We start from the raw sequence: 13445 nt of genomic DNA, 5'->3' as shown, positions 1-13445 counted from the left end.
TTCCCCTAATAGCTGGTATGTCCTACTGTTATGCTTTGTTGATAGGTGTGATAAGGTTTGCCTTGACCATTTACCTTTGTTGACCTGCACACCTTTTGGCAAGCACTCATAGCTTGAAACTAGTCCACTGCAGATGTTGTTCCCTTTTCAAATGTATGACTAAATTCAAATATTCATCTTGTCATGCTTCAAGTTTTGTCTAAAACCAGAACTAAACATTCAGAAAAGACAAGGTCCCCCAAATTTTCCCCTTGTTATTGAATGACTTCATAAGCCACTTAGAAGGCTGATGTGTCAGCACATATATCCTGTCACTTGGGAAGTTGAGGCTGCAGCTCTGCTGAAAGTTCCATGTTAGCTTGGTCTACATAGCAGGTTACAGGCCAGCCAGGGCTTCATAATAAACACCTGTTTCAAAAACAACAAAAGAAGCAGATTAGAGCCAACCTTGGTACACTGGATTGTAATCTCAGCTATTTAGGAAGCTGAGGCAGAAAAATTATGAGTTCAGAGACAGCCTGAGTAACTTATTGAAACCCTGACTCATGATACAAAAAGAAAAGGACCGCAACTCAGTCCTGGAGTGGTTGGTCTAGTAGGTTCCAGCCCTAGATTCAATTTCTAGTATCACAGGAGGAGGAGGAGGAAGAGGAAGAGGTGGTGATGGTGGGAGAAGAGGAAGAAGAAATAAGCATCTTTAGTTTAAATTATTATACAAAGATTCAGGGCATGTATGCTGTAAAAACAATGAACATTTTTGTTTAAATTTTCAGTCATACAAGGAGCCACATTTTCCCAAAGGGTGCTTAATTTGCCTTAGGTCACTTGCTGTAAAATAGGAAAGAGAGCTTGAACCCAGTTCTACTGTCTTAGACTCTTAGACACCCCCCCCCCCCCAGAATCTGTCTCCTTCTGGTTCTGGGGCCTCCACAGGCAAGTCCCTGGAGAGCAGAGGGTGAGGCATGCTGAACCTCAGTGGGCAGAGAGAGCTTCACTGTGTACATGGAAATGCTTTGTTAGAGATTTGTAGTATATTCCCGTAGTAAATTTAGAAAATGCAGATATCAGTAGCTTGACACATAACCTAATTTTTACATTATAATAATCAAACTCACTAATTTGGAGAAATATCTTTTTTTAATAGTGAGCTTTGGCTATGTAGGAGGATATGGTACATTTTATAGTTTACAAATGGTTCATTCAGTCTTCATGACTCTCAAAGAATTGGGGAATTGTGCTCGAATTGAAGAAAGTAAATTGTAGATTATTTTAAAAGTGTGGAACTATAGTCTTAAATACATGTAATAAGTACATACATTGACATACTCCATTTATTCAAATTTTAGCTTAAAAAGGTCATTGAGGGTATCTTTCAATGAACAGATTAAAAACAAATTTGTATTTAACATATTAATTATATATCTAAAAATGTCTTGAGAGCTTGTTGTTTGAGAGGTCTTTAAAGCTGTTTATCTATTTAAACACAGAGTTGATGTATTTATTTAATTATTCTTTACCAATAAAAAGTCAGGAGAGAGATGTTGGGGTAAGAACCTGAAATATCAGAAGCAGCCACCAGTGACTTTCCCCTCTCCTGTTCCTTCCTCCCAAAAGGGGCCGAGAACTTCTCTAAGCCCTGCCTTACTACTTCCTCAGTCCTCCAAAACCTCTATGGTTAATTTTGGTCAGCTAGTGGCTACCTCTGCCCTCTGATTCAAAACAAACTTTATTGTCAGAATACAATTAAAATATAATACAACATCTCCCCCCCCTTTTTTGTGTCTAAATAAAAAGGGATAGTTTTTCTCTTTTTTCTTTTTCTTTTTTTTTTTTTTTTTTTTTTGCCAGAGCTGAGGATCGAACCCAGGGCCTTGCATTTGCTAGGCAAGCACTCTACCACTGAGCTAAATCCCCAACCCCAAAAGGGAAAGTTTTAACACTAATACAGTAAAACTATATATAGTAAGTACAAATACAAATATATACAGGTAATTACATTTGCATTTGGCAAGTTCAGAGAAAATACTCCATTATCCATTCTGTCTTGGTGAGCCCAAAGTGTTGTACCTAATTCACTTTCTATCCTAACTTGTATCACCAACCTAAAACTATCTTTTTATGTCTCTCAGCCTTATATGATTTACACCTCTTTTGTGAGTTTCTTTTCTGAATTTGGTAACAAGAAAAACTATAGCTATCTAGTCTTCAACTCCATCAGAGACCTGAGAAAGGATATAATATTACCTAAGTAAACAGGAAATGCAGAGCAAACAACTTCCAAAACTAAGAAATGACAAAAACAGCTGGCTACCTGGACAGTCACCCAAGGTTTCTCTATAATGTTGGGACATCCATTTTCAGCCTACAGGCCTAGAATATCTGACAGACTTTTCTGTGAAGCAGGGTTTTTGAAGGACTGTCCCGCCTTGTCTTGGCAAAGTTAGGCAGTTGCTTTCTTTTGAGTCCTGTTTGTCCAACCTGGGCAGCGTACTGCCAGCAGTTGAGGCAAAGGCAATTTCTTGCCCAGTGGCTAACTTTTGCCACAAAGAAAGCAAACTCCATATGGAGTTTCTTTGTTACCCATCATCTTCTCTGAAGTAGATTGGTGCTGCCAGGAGCAGATATGTCTCATTGTCATAAAAAACCTTATATCATTAAAACATCTCAAATGCCATATTGTGTAGATCCTGAAGTGTTTGAAAACCACCTGTCTATCTAAAATATCTGTTTGACCTTGAAAACATACCTAACATGACTACAAGTTTAATTGTAATAGGTGACTATTAACTTGCATTTCTTTATTATCCTAAATAGTTTGTAATAATAACTTTTAAGGACTAGGAATTTACATTACATTGTTAAATGAGCTGCATATGCACAATACTTTAAGAGTAGAAATGAAAAAAAAAGAGTAGAAATGTATATATAGTATGTTCTAACAAAAATAACCTTAAATTTGAATCAATGTACAAAAATGCAAACCAATGTAAAATATTTAAGACTAGTAGATGCTTTTTTGGTTTAAAAGTAGATTCAATAATCTACCCTTTTTATTCTAAGCCTATGTTCCCCCTTTTTCTTTTTACAATGAGATCTCTGAATCTAATCTCTGTGTTCAGCTTTTGCCCTGACCATTACTGTTAACAACTTGTAACCAATCCCCCTAAACAATGACAAATACCCATAACCCACTGAACGACCAAAACCCATCTACCCCACCTCTTGGAAATGTGGGCATCATGTTCTCAAAATTACTTCCTGTTGTCTGGGGGTGATGGCATCTCTAGGGGACTTAGAGAAAATTGAAATAATGGCCAAGTCCTGGGAGAGCTAGCTGTATCATTTGTTGCTAATCTCTGTGTATTGGGGAAATGTAGGATTTATCTGAAGTCCTGGCTAGAGTAGTCAATGAGCCTGGACCATCTTAGCTGGCCACCTCGAAATTGTCCTGAGCAGTTTGTAGTCCAAAGCTGATCTTTGGGTGGTATTTGTCAGCGTAATGGTATTGCCACAATCTAGGTGGAACTGTTGTTGTGGGGCTTCATAATCTTTTTGGAGACTTCAAAGATCTCTATTAGGAATGGCCATGGTTCACTGCAGAAAACTTAAACATTTTAAATGTCATGTGCAGAAGAGGTTAAAGGACCACAATTTGTTAAGTACATCTAGAGCTTAATTCCTAATTTCCTGATAGAGACTCAAGACTCAAACCTGAAATCATGTACAGGAAACTAGATGAAGCCTTTTTTCTAGCATTGTTAGTATTTTGTATGACCATTAATATCATGATAGAAAACTTTATATATATATATATGTATGTATATATAAATAATATTAATTTTGTAAAATTTGAGATAATATTTATACCTTAAGAAAAGTCTTGAAGAGTCAAAATAAAACCAAAGAATTATGAGATTAGTGGCAATAGAAAAGTCCCTTAATTTGATTTTTCTTCTGTCCCATGTTAGGTGGCTCTTCTACCTTGAGACAGAGATTTTGAATTTTTCTTTAACAAGCATGCTTGGGTTTAGAGAAGAAGAGACCCATGCTTCAACTCCAAAGCCAGCTTTAATTGAACTGGGACTATAAAAAGACCATTTGCATTATATGTCAGTAGAGAATAGCAGAAGCAAACACTTGGGAAGATTTATGAAATTTTATCCTCTTGAAAATTTGATATATCAATAGGCCAATTTACACTTTTTCTTGGGACATTTTCTCTGGATGATTAATCCTTTTTCTTCAGATGTCTCTTATGTCCAGTGGTCTTCAAATTCCATAGCTTTCATTCTCCTGAAAGGCAAAAACAAAACCCTGCCCCAACCCTAACTTTGGGGAGTTTCCTTTTTGGCAAGTTATATCTGATCAAATGAAAAGCACTTGTTAGTTGTGTAAGTTAGTTTAGATTGAATGATCACACTGATGAACTATCACCTCTTCTAATCAAGAAGTCTCTCCTGTTCAAATCTGATCTTTATCCATTTTGATAGTATCTATAGATTTTCTTCTTCTGTGGAAAAAAAAAGCAAAACCTCTTCCCCAACGTAACACATATCCTGGTTTCCATTCTGAGGTCAGCACATCTTTGAAGTATACAGGCTGATGTAATTCAGTATTTTTTTCTGTTACCCAGTGTCTCTCCACTGCTGTCATTTCCTTTCTCATTAGCATTTAGAAAATTTACAGTTAATAAACATTATGCAGGCTATCTCTGGGGGTCTTTATTACCCCTTTCTGTTTATTAAGCATATCTTTTAGAGTGTGATTAGATCTTTCTATGACTGCTTGCCCTGTAGGATTGTGTGGTATACCTGTAATATGCTTTTTGTTGTAATATGCAAAATGTTTCATTTTACCAGAGACATATACTGGAGCATTTCATTTTTAGTCTTAATTTGTATAGGCATTCCCAAGATGACTATAACTTCTAATAAATGTGTAATTACAGAATCAACCTTTTCAGAACTAAAAGCAGTTGCCCACTGAAATCTTGAATATGTATCTATGGTATAGTGTACATATTTTAATTTTTCAAGCACTGCAAAATGAAACATATCCATCTGCCAAATTTCATTTCTTTGAATACCCTTTGGGTTACTTCCTGCAGGTAGTAGAGTTTAGTTATACAAAGAACAAGTAGGACATTTCCTTTTAATTTCTTTGGCTTGTTGACAAGTGATAGAAAAATCTTTTCAAATCTTTGCTATTAACACATTGTTTCTTATGACATTCTGAGGCTTCTAGCACATTTCCTACCAATAGTTGATCAACTTCATCATTACCTTGTGCTGAGGGCCTGGCATACCCATATAGGATCTGATATGTGTTATATACAAGGGATGATTTCTATTTCTGATTATTTCTTGTAATGGAATAAAAAACAAAGTTAATTCTGAATCATCTGGAGTAAGTTCAGCAGTTCCAATATGTGAAACAACTCTGCATATTGAAAGTCAATAACTATATTAAGTGGTTCTGGAAAATCTAATAATACCATGAGAATAGCATATAATTCTGACTTTTAGACAGAATCATAAGGGCTTTGAAGCACTTTACTTAAATTCTATGACTTATATCCTGTCTTTCATGATTTGTTTGCATCAGTATAGAATGTAGGGGCTCCAGAAATTGATAATCCTTGTACAATGTGGAGAAGGATCCAATTAGTTCTCTTTATAAATTGAAGTCTCTTGCTTTTCGGATATTTGTGGTACTTGTTGCTAATCTCTCCCAAAAAAATATTATTATTATTATTATTATTATTTTATTTATTTATTTATTTATTTATTTATTTATTTTTTGAGACAGGGTTTCTCTGTGTGGCTTTGCGCCTTTCCTGGAACTCGCTTGGTAGCCCAGGCTGGCCTTGAACTCACAGAGATCCGCCTGCCTCTGCCTCCTGAGTACAGGGATTAAAGGCATGCGCCACCACCGCCCGGCTCCAAAAAGTTATTGTAAACTCTTTTCCAATGTTCATTTTCTGCTGATAATGAGGAAATTTCAGCATTAGTAAAAGGTTCCACGATTTCTGCTGGGTCTATTCCTGCTAACTGATGAAGTCTTAGTTTTCCTTTCAGGATCAACTCAAGGACCTTTTCTACATAGGTCTTTAAGTTTTCCTCTGTTTGTGTGGTAAAAATATTCATTCTCAGATACTGTTTTCTCTCTGCATTAGAATTCCAGTAGGGGAATATGTAGTGTAAAATAACCAGAATACAGTCAAGCTATGGATCCAAACAATCCACATGTGCATCCTGTCATTTCTTTTCTACCAAAGTCAATTCTCAGCCTCTGCTGATGGTTTTCTTGGACTACTTAAGTCCTTATCACCTCCTACAGTTTGAAAGAAATTACTTAGATCTAGCGTTGTCAGTCTAATTTTGGGCCATAGCCAGTTAATATCTCCTAGCAATTTTTGAAAACCATTAAGAGTTTGTAATTGATCTCTCCTGATTTGTATTTTCTGTGGTTGCAATTTTTTTGTGAACCTATCTTATATCCAAAATAATTAATGAAATCTCCTTTTTGTATTTTTTTTTAGGAGCAATTTGTAATCTTCAACAAAGCAAAATTTTCTTTACTTCTTTAAACATTTTCTCTAAGGTATCTGCATCCATATCAGCTAGTAAGATATCACTCATATAATGATAAATTATAGTTTGAGGAAAGTGATTATGAATTATTTCCGATAGTGGTTGTACAAAATATTAATACGAGGTAGGGCTATTTAACATTATGGAAGAATGTTCCACTGATATCTTTTAACAGACTGGGGATTATTATAAGTAGGCGTGGTGAAGGCAAATGTTTCTCTATACTGATCTTTTAAAGGTATAGTGAAAAAAAAACCAGTCTTTTAAATTAATCACTATAATAGACCATACTTTAGGTATTAGGGAAGGCAAGGGAATTCCAGACTGTAAAGAGCCCATTGACTGAATCACCTTATTAATAGCTCTTAGATCTGTTACCATTCTTCATTTTCCAGATTGCTTTTTAATAACAAATATAAGAGAATTCCAAGGACTGGTCAATTTTTCAATATGTTGAGCATTTAGCTGCTCCTGTACCAGCTGTTCTAAGGCCTGTAATTTTTCTGATGTCAAAGGCCATTACAGGTTTGTCAGTTAACCATCTTAAAGATAGGGCTGTTGGTACCTTTGAAAGGTCAACAACTGTGGTGCCCTGTTTTTGTACAACCTGAGTAGTTAGTGACTGTTCTTTATAATACCTTTTAATATTTTTCCCAGAAACATACATTAGTTTATGGTTTGTTTCTAAGATTGGAGAGAAGTTAATCTAGGTATTCCATTGCTGTAACAAATCCCCATAAATTCATTGCTATGTTATCCTCATATGGCTTTAATTTTCCTTTCTGTTCTTCCAGCCTTATAAATTCAACCCATCTTGTGCTTTATTTTTACCTGAGATAAAGTTCTAATCCCTAAAAGCTGAATATTTACCTCCTGACTCTTTAATTTGGATGCCAAGATTGGGTGTAATTATTGTTATATCTGCCCCTGTGTCTACTAAACCCTCAGTTACAATGTCCTTTATTTGTATTTTTAGCTTTGGTCTTTGATCATTTATAGAAGTTTGCCAAAATATTTGCTTTATGGTTTCTCCTCAAAATTTGTTTTATCTTCTAAAGCTGTTCTGTCACCCAGAGCAGTATGGTTTTCTGTAACAGGTATTAAGTCTTTTATTGCTCTGTGGAGGAGTTTCCCTAATGTTGACAGGAAATAATTGAACCAAATTTGACACAGGGGCCTGCGAGAGACCCCCTATGACATTTCCTGATGGCAAAGAGTTACCTTTCCTGTCCCATGTTGATGTGTATTCATTAGTCCAGTGTAGGCTTTTGCTACACCTTCTGCATATTCCAGAGAGCTGGGACCTTCTGTTTGGATTCTCTCTAGAAAAAAACATTGTCCCTAAGAATGCCCTGTCTACAGACCCTTTTTAGATGACCTGATTTACCCCAATAAAACATCTAACCCTTTGATTTTTAGAAGTCACCTCTCCAAGTATCATCCTAAGCTTGAGATCCAATGTCAGCTATATTTCTAACCCATTCATCTATGGGTGCTGATCTTGCCTTTAAAGGCCTGATCATCCTTTTACATTCTGTACTAGCATTTTTCAAAAACCAGAGATTCAGTTAATATTTGTCTAACTTCCGGATCTGATATCATTCTATGTACAGGTGAAGTCAATCTATGTAAAAAAAAAATCAGTGAAGGCTTCTTTTGGGCCTTGTATAATTTTAGTAACTGACTCAGCCCTCTTTCCTGATTCTTCAGTCTTGTCTCAAGCATTCAAAGCTGTTGTAGGCATTGGGCCAGGGTGTGATCATCAAATGTAAACTGTCTTTCCACATCAGCGTAATGGCCCTCATCAAGAATTTGATCTTGGGAAATCTCATAACTTCCAGCCCTACCTCTATGTTCAATTGTCCTAGCTTCATCTCTCTATCAGGTCCTCTACTGTAACTGAGGACCAGCTTCCAATACTGTTGTAACTGAGTCTTTCCAGTCTTGTGGAATAATTCTGTTCTGAGTAGCCCACAAATTTAACATCTGCCTCACAAAAGGTGAATGCATACCATATGAAACTACTGCTTCCTTAAATCTCTTCAAATCTAACATTTCTGCAGGATCCCAGTTAACTTCTGAATAGCCTTGGTGTGATGCCTGTCATCTAGTGGTCATTCTTAGATGGTAGCTGGATAAATTAAGGTTTGTTTTATAATAACCTTGGGCTGCTCCTCTTCAGTTTCATAATGCAATGGTGATGCAGATTCTGCTCTAAACGCCTCTGTCTGCGTGTGAATATTTTTCTTAGTTCCATTAGTCTGTCTTTCTAAGAATTTTATATTATCAGTCTTTTTTTTTTCATTTGTCACTGATATCAAACAACTTTTTTAGGAATAAAACAAGAATTACCAAAATGATAACTGACATCATGTCAATTCCAGCTAAGTTGATCATCCCTTCATTTAATTGTTCCCTTTTCAAACCATCCACTGTGGAACTATACAGAGACCTAACTCCCTGCATTGCAATATTGTTCCCCATTCTTAATGTGGGGAAAAACCTCTCCCCCCTTTTAAAACTAACCCCTCTTTAAGGATTCCCCGTTGTCTCACCAAATCTGCTGCTGATGACAGTGAAGTGTGAGGCTGGCTGTCGCTGCACAGCGCATTTGGGCAGAGAACACTGACAGTGCAGTCTGGCTGAGTGCAGCTGCAGCTGTGAGTTGAGCATCTGTGGTGGTTGCAACAACGATAGAAGTCTGAGCTGGTTTCCAGCGGCTAACCTATTGGCAGCAGCCTGAGGACAGGGTCCAGGGAAGCCCACAGCCCACGGAGAAAAGGAGCCAAGGAATCTGACGCCTGGAAAGTGGCCATAGGATTGTGTAGAAGAAGCGTGTGTGGTGGGTGGGAAGTGAGAGCTTAGTGCTGCCTGAAAGCACAGCTGAAGTTTGAGTAGCAGCTGGAGCTGTTGTAGAGAGGCTGCAGCAGAAAAATCCCAGACTGCTCAGAGGGCCTGGGAAGGGAGGAAAGCCAGCTGGCTCTGGTAGCTGCAGCTGCGGCTAGGGCTAGAGAATGCATTGGATGCAAAGCCAGGGTGACTGGCTTTTGTGCCCTGAGTTGGACACCAGGTGATGTGTTTATCTTATTGTTCTTTATCAATAAAGAGTCAGGAGTCAGATATTGGGGTGAGACCTGAACGATCAGAGGAGCAGCAGAGCAGCCACCAGTGGCCTCTTTCATTCCTTCCCACACGGGTGCCGAGATCTGAGCCTCTCTGAGCAGGGGCTTTACTGCTTCCTCAGTCCTCCAAAGCTTCTGTGGTTAATCTTGGTCAGCTAGTGACTTGCTCTGACCTCTGATTCAAAACAAACTTCATTGTCAGACTACAATTAAAATATCACACAACACAGGCTGTCTTGTAACCCTGGTTGACCTTGAGCATTCTACGTAGCAGAGGCTAACCCAGAACCTGGATCCTCCCCTGCTTCCCCCTATCTGCATCTCCCAGTGGTAGGGTTGCAAGTGCACAGGCACCTGCGTCACTGCTGGGTGTGTGGTGCTGAGGGTTTATGGAGAACTCCCTGCGAGCTAGGCAAACAGTCTAGCAGTCTAACATTCCCAACCCACTCCCACCTGACTTTTTAACATTTAAAAACCCTTGAGTCTGGTTTGTTTGTTTCTTTCTTCCTTTCTTTTTTTAAAATTATGTATACAGCGTTCTGTCTGCATGTATGCCTGCAGGCCAGAAGAGGGCACCAGATCTCATTACAGATGGTTGTGAGCCACCATGTGGTTGCTGGGAATTGAACTCAGGACCTCTGGAAGAGCAGCCAGTACTCTTAAACTCTGAGCCATCTCTCCAGCCCTGGTTTGTTTCTCAAAAGAAAAGATATGCTAAAGAATGCTAAACTTCTTTTGAAGAGAGACAGAAAGGACCAGCTTGGTTTACATAACAAGCTCCAGGGTAGCCAGGACTATAGAGAAATACCTGTCTCCCAAAAACAAACAAACAGACAAACAAAGGTTATTCTAATAATTGAACAAAACTTATGAAACATCACTTTGTACAATGACTATACTAATAAACTTTTTAAAAAGACAAGACAAATATTCTTTCTGCCCTAATCAAATCAGTAACAGTTCTTCTAGTAGTTTGCAAATATACTGTATAGTGTTTAGTTTAGATCTGTTACTTTTAATTTTTGTTTAATGAATTTGATGATGAACTGATATGTGCTGTTATGTAAGATAACTTGGATAATTATAAGTTCACAAAATGACTGCTAATATTTATACAATTACATGGCTTTTTCTTTGTTATAAAAGTAGGATGTGCTTCTTAGAAAAGTGAAATGAAAAAAAGACTCAGGAACATGAAGCTGACTTTCCTCTTTCCTACCTCCCATTTCTAGAGTAACATCTTAGTTTATCTTTGACACTTCCGCTGTGTGTGTAAAACAAGTACATATATATGCTGTACGTTAGTTTGGGTTTTCATGGAACATTAATACTCTATAAACATCGTGTAATAGACATTCTTCAATACATAGCTCATATATGGTTATATTATAGTGCCTTAAATTAGTTCATTTAAACAGTTAACCAGCAGTTAGATCACCTTCAGTCTTTATTTCAATGAAATGTTCAATCATACATCATTGCACAAAGAACTAATGTATCTCTCTTTTTGTCTGAAATTTTTTACATTGAAAAATGTTGGATCAAAGGTGACAGATATTTTAAAATATGGTGAATATTTATAAATTGACCTCCTAAAAAGGGGGAATAGTTTACAGGTGTGTTGCAGCCTCGAATCTTCACCAACCTGGGATTGTCATAGTTTAAAAAGACTTTCTAATCAACTTGCAAAAGTCATCTTGCTTTGATTTTCAACCAAAATCTTTTTATATATTTCCCAGTTATTTTACTTTATTTTTAAAATTTTATTTATTTTAGTATCTTATGTGATTGAATGTTTCGTCTGCATGTGTGTCTGTGCACCAAATGTGTGCCTGTTCCTGAGGAGGTAAGAAAAGGGCTTTGGGTCCCCTGGGAATGGAGATACTATTGGTTGTGAGGTACTATGTCGGTCCTGGGTATTGAACCTCTCCAAGAGCAAACAATCGCTCTTAACTGCTGCACCAATTTTATTTTTTAGACAAGTTCTCATGTAACCCAGGCTACTTTGCAACTTGCTAGTAGTCTAGACTGGCCTGGAACTCCTGCCTCTCCCTGCCAAGTGCTGGGACTGTTTGGTTTTCTTTTCCCACAGTTTTTTATTTCTTTTCTCATTAAAAAAAATTGAATAGTAAGAGTTGTTTAGGATGTAATGGCTCCCCCACCCCACGCTGAGACAGGGTTTCTCTGTGTAGCCCTCGCTGTCCTGGAACTCACTCTGTAGACCAGGCTGGCCTTGAACTCTGAGAGATCCAACAGTCTCTGCCTACTGAGTGCTGAGATTAAGGGCATGCACCACCATGCCCAGCTAAATTTATAATTCTTAGAAAACTTTTTGTCTGGGAACAGTTTCTGTATATTTTTTCCAATTGTTTATGCCTTCCAGTTGTGTAATATTTAGTCTTTGGTGTTTGTGAGTGTATGAGTTAAATCTTAGTTGAAAGTTTAGTGGGAGCTATATTTTCCTGTAATATCTTCTACTTGGTTATTAAGAAAGTCGTGTGTTTGTGCATGCCTGCTTGACCACTCACATATTTGTTATTTATCTTGTAACTGACTATCTCATTCTTATTAATGTTGCTGATTTTTAGTTGATTGTCTTAAGTATTACAATTACATTAGTTATTGCTAAGTTGTTTTGTTTAAAATGTACATCCTTGCAGAATGTTGACAGTTAACAGATTTGTTGTATTGTTAGTGATTTAAATGAATTAGACATTTTCAGAAATGTGCTTTTTATTTATTTATTGTGTGTGTGTGTGTGTGTGTGTGTGTGTGTGTGTGTGTGTGTGTAGCTGAGGATTGAACCCTGGGCCTTGCTAGGCAAGCGCTCTACCACTGAGCTAAATTCCCAACCCCTCTTTTTTTTTTTTTTTTTGAGCTGAGGATCGAACCCAGGGCCTTGTGTTTGCTAGGCAAGTGCTCTACCACTGAGCAAAATCCCCAACCCGCTTTTTACTTTCTTACATGGTAAATGATGATGGTTTATAGCTATCATAAACAAGGTATTCAGGATTCTCAGAAATTTTTAGGAATGTGACAGGTCATTTAGTCGAATTTTTAGAGAACTGCTGATCTAGATGTATGCCTTATTTGGATTACTATTGCTATGATAAATTGCCATGACCAAAAACAACTTGAGGAGGAAAGGGTTTGTTTGACTTATGCTTCCGTATCTATAGTCTGTCACTGAAGAAGTCAGGACAGGAATTCAAGCAGGGCAGGAACTGATGCAGAGGTCATGGAGGGATGCTGCTTACTGGCTTGCTCTTCATGGTTTGGTCACTGACACCAGATTCAAAGGGAAAATATATTTGCACATCCCAGCCACAGCTCTTGGCAATAGATGTTCCCTGCTTCACTAATGTTCTTTTTTTTTTTTTTTTTAAGTTTTATTTATCATGTATACAGTGTTCTTTCTGCATGTATGCCTGCAGGCCAGAAGAGGGCACCAGATCTCATCACAGATGGTTGTGAGTCACCATGAGGTTGCTGGGAATTGAACTCAGGGCCTCTGGAAGAGCAGCCTGTGCTCTTAACCTCTAAGCCATCTCTCCAGCCCTCACTATTAACTTGAGAATTAGCTGTGTTATAGCGTGAATGGTTTTCTTCACAGGTGTTCAGATTGCCCCCCTCCTCCTCTCCCACCCTATTCTTGGAGGTTCCTATTGGAATTATTTCCAGTCGAACCTCTTAGAGCTAAGCAAACAGCAGTTTGGGAAGGTACAGTGTG

General features: G+C 37.7%; 1 protein-coding gene across 4 annotated transcripts in view; it reads left to right on the top strand.

Moving 5' to 3' along the window:
* The window catches only part of Pus10 (pseudouridine synthase 10), an 80514-nt gene that overhangs the window by 21336 nt on the left and 45733 nt on the right, over window positions 1-13445 (top strand). The gene's annotated exons all lie outside the window — the stretch shown is intronic.

This window comes from Onychomys torridus, chromosome 10 (assembly GCF_903995425.1).
Source record: "Onychomys torridus chromosome 10, mOncTor1.1, whole genome shotgun sequence".
In the NCBI taxonomy this organism is placed as follows: Eukaryota; Metazoa; Chordata; class Mammalia; order Rodentia; family Cricetidae; genus Onychomys; species Onychomys torridus.
Note: the sequence above shows the minus strand (reverse complement) of the source record. Positions and strands in the feature narration are given on the sequence as shown.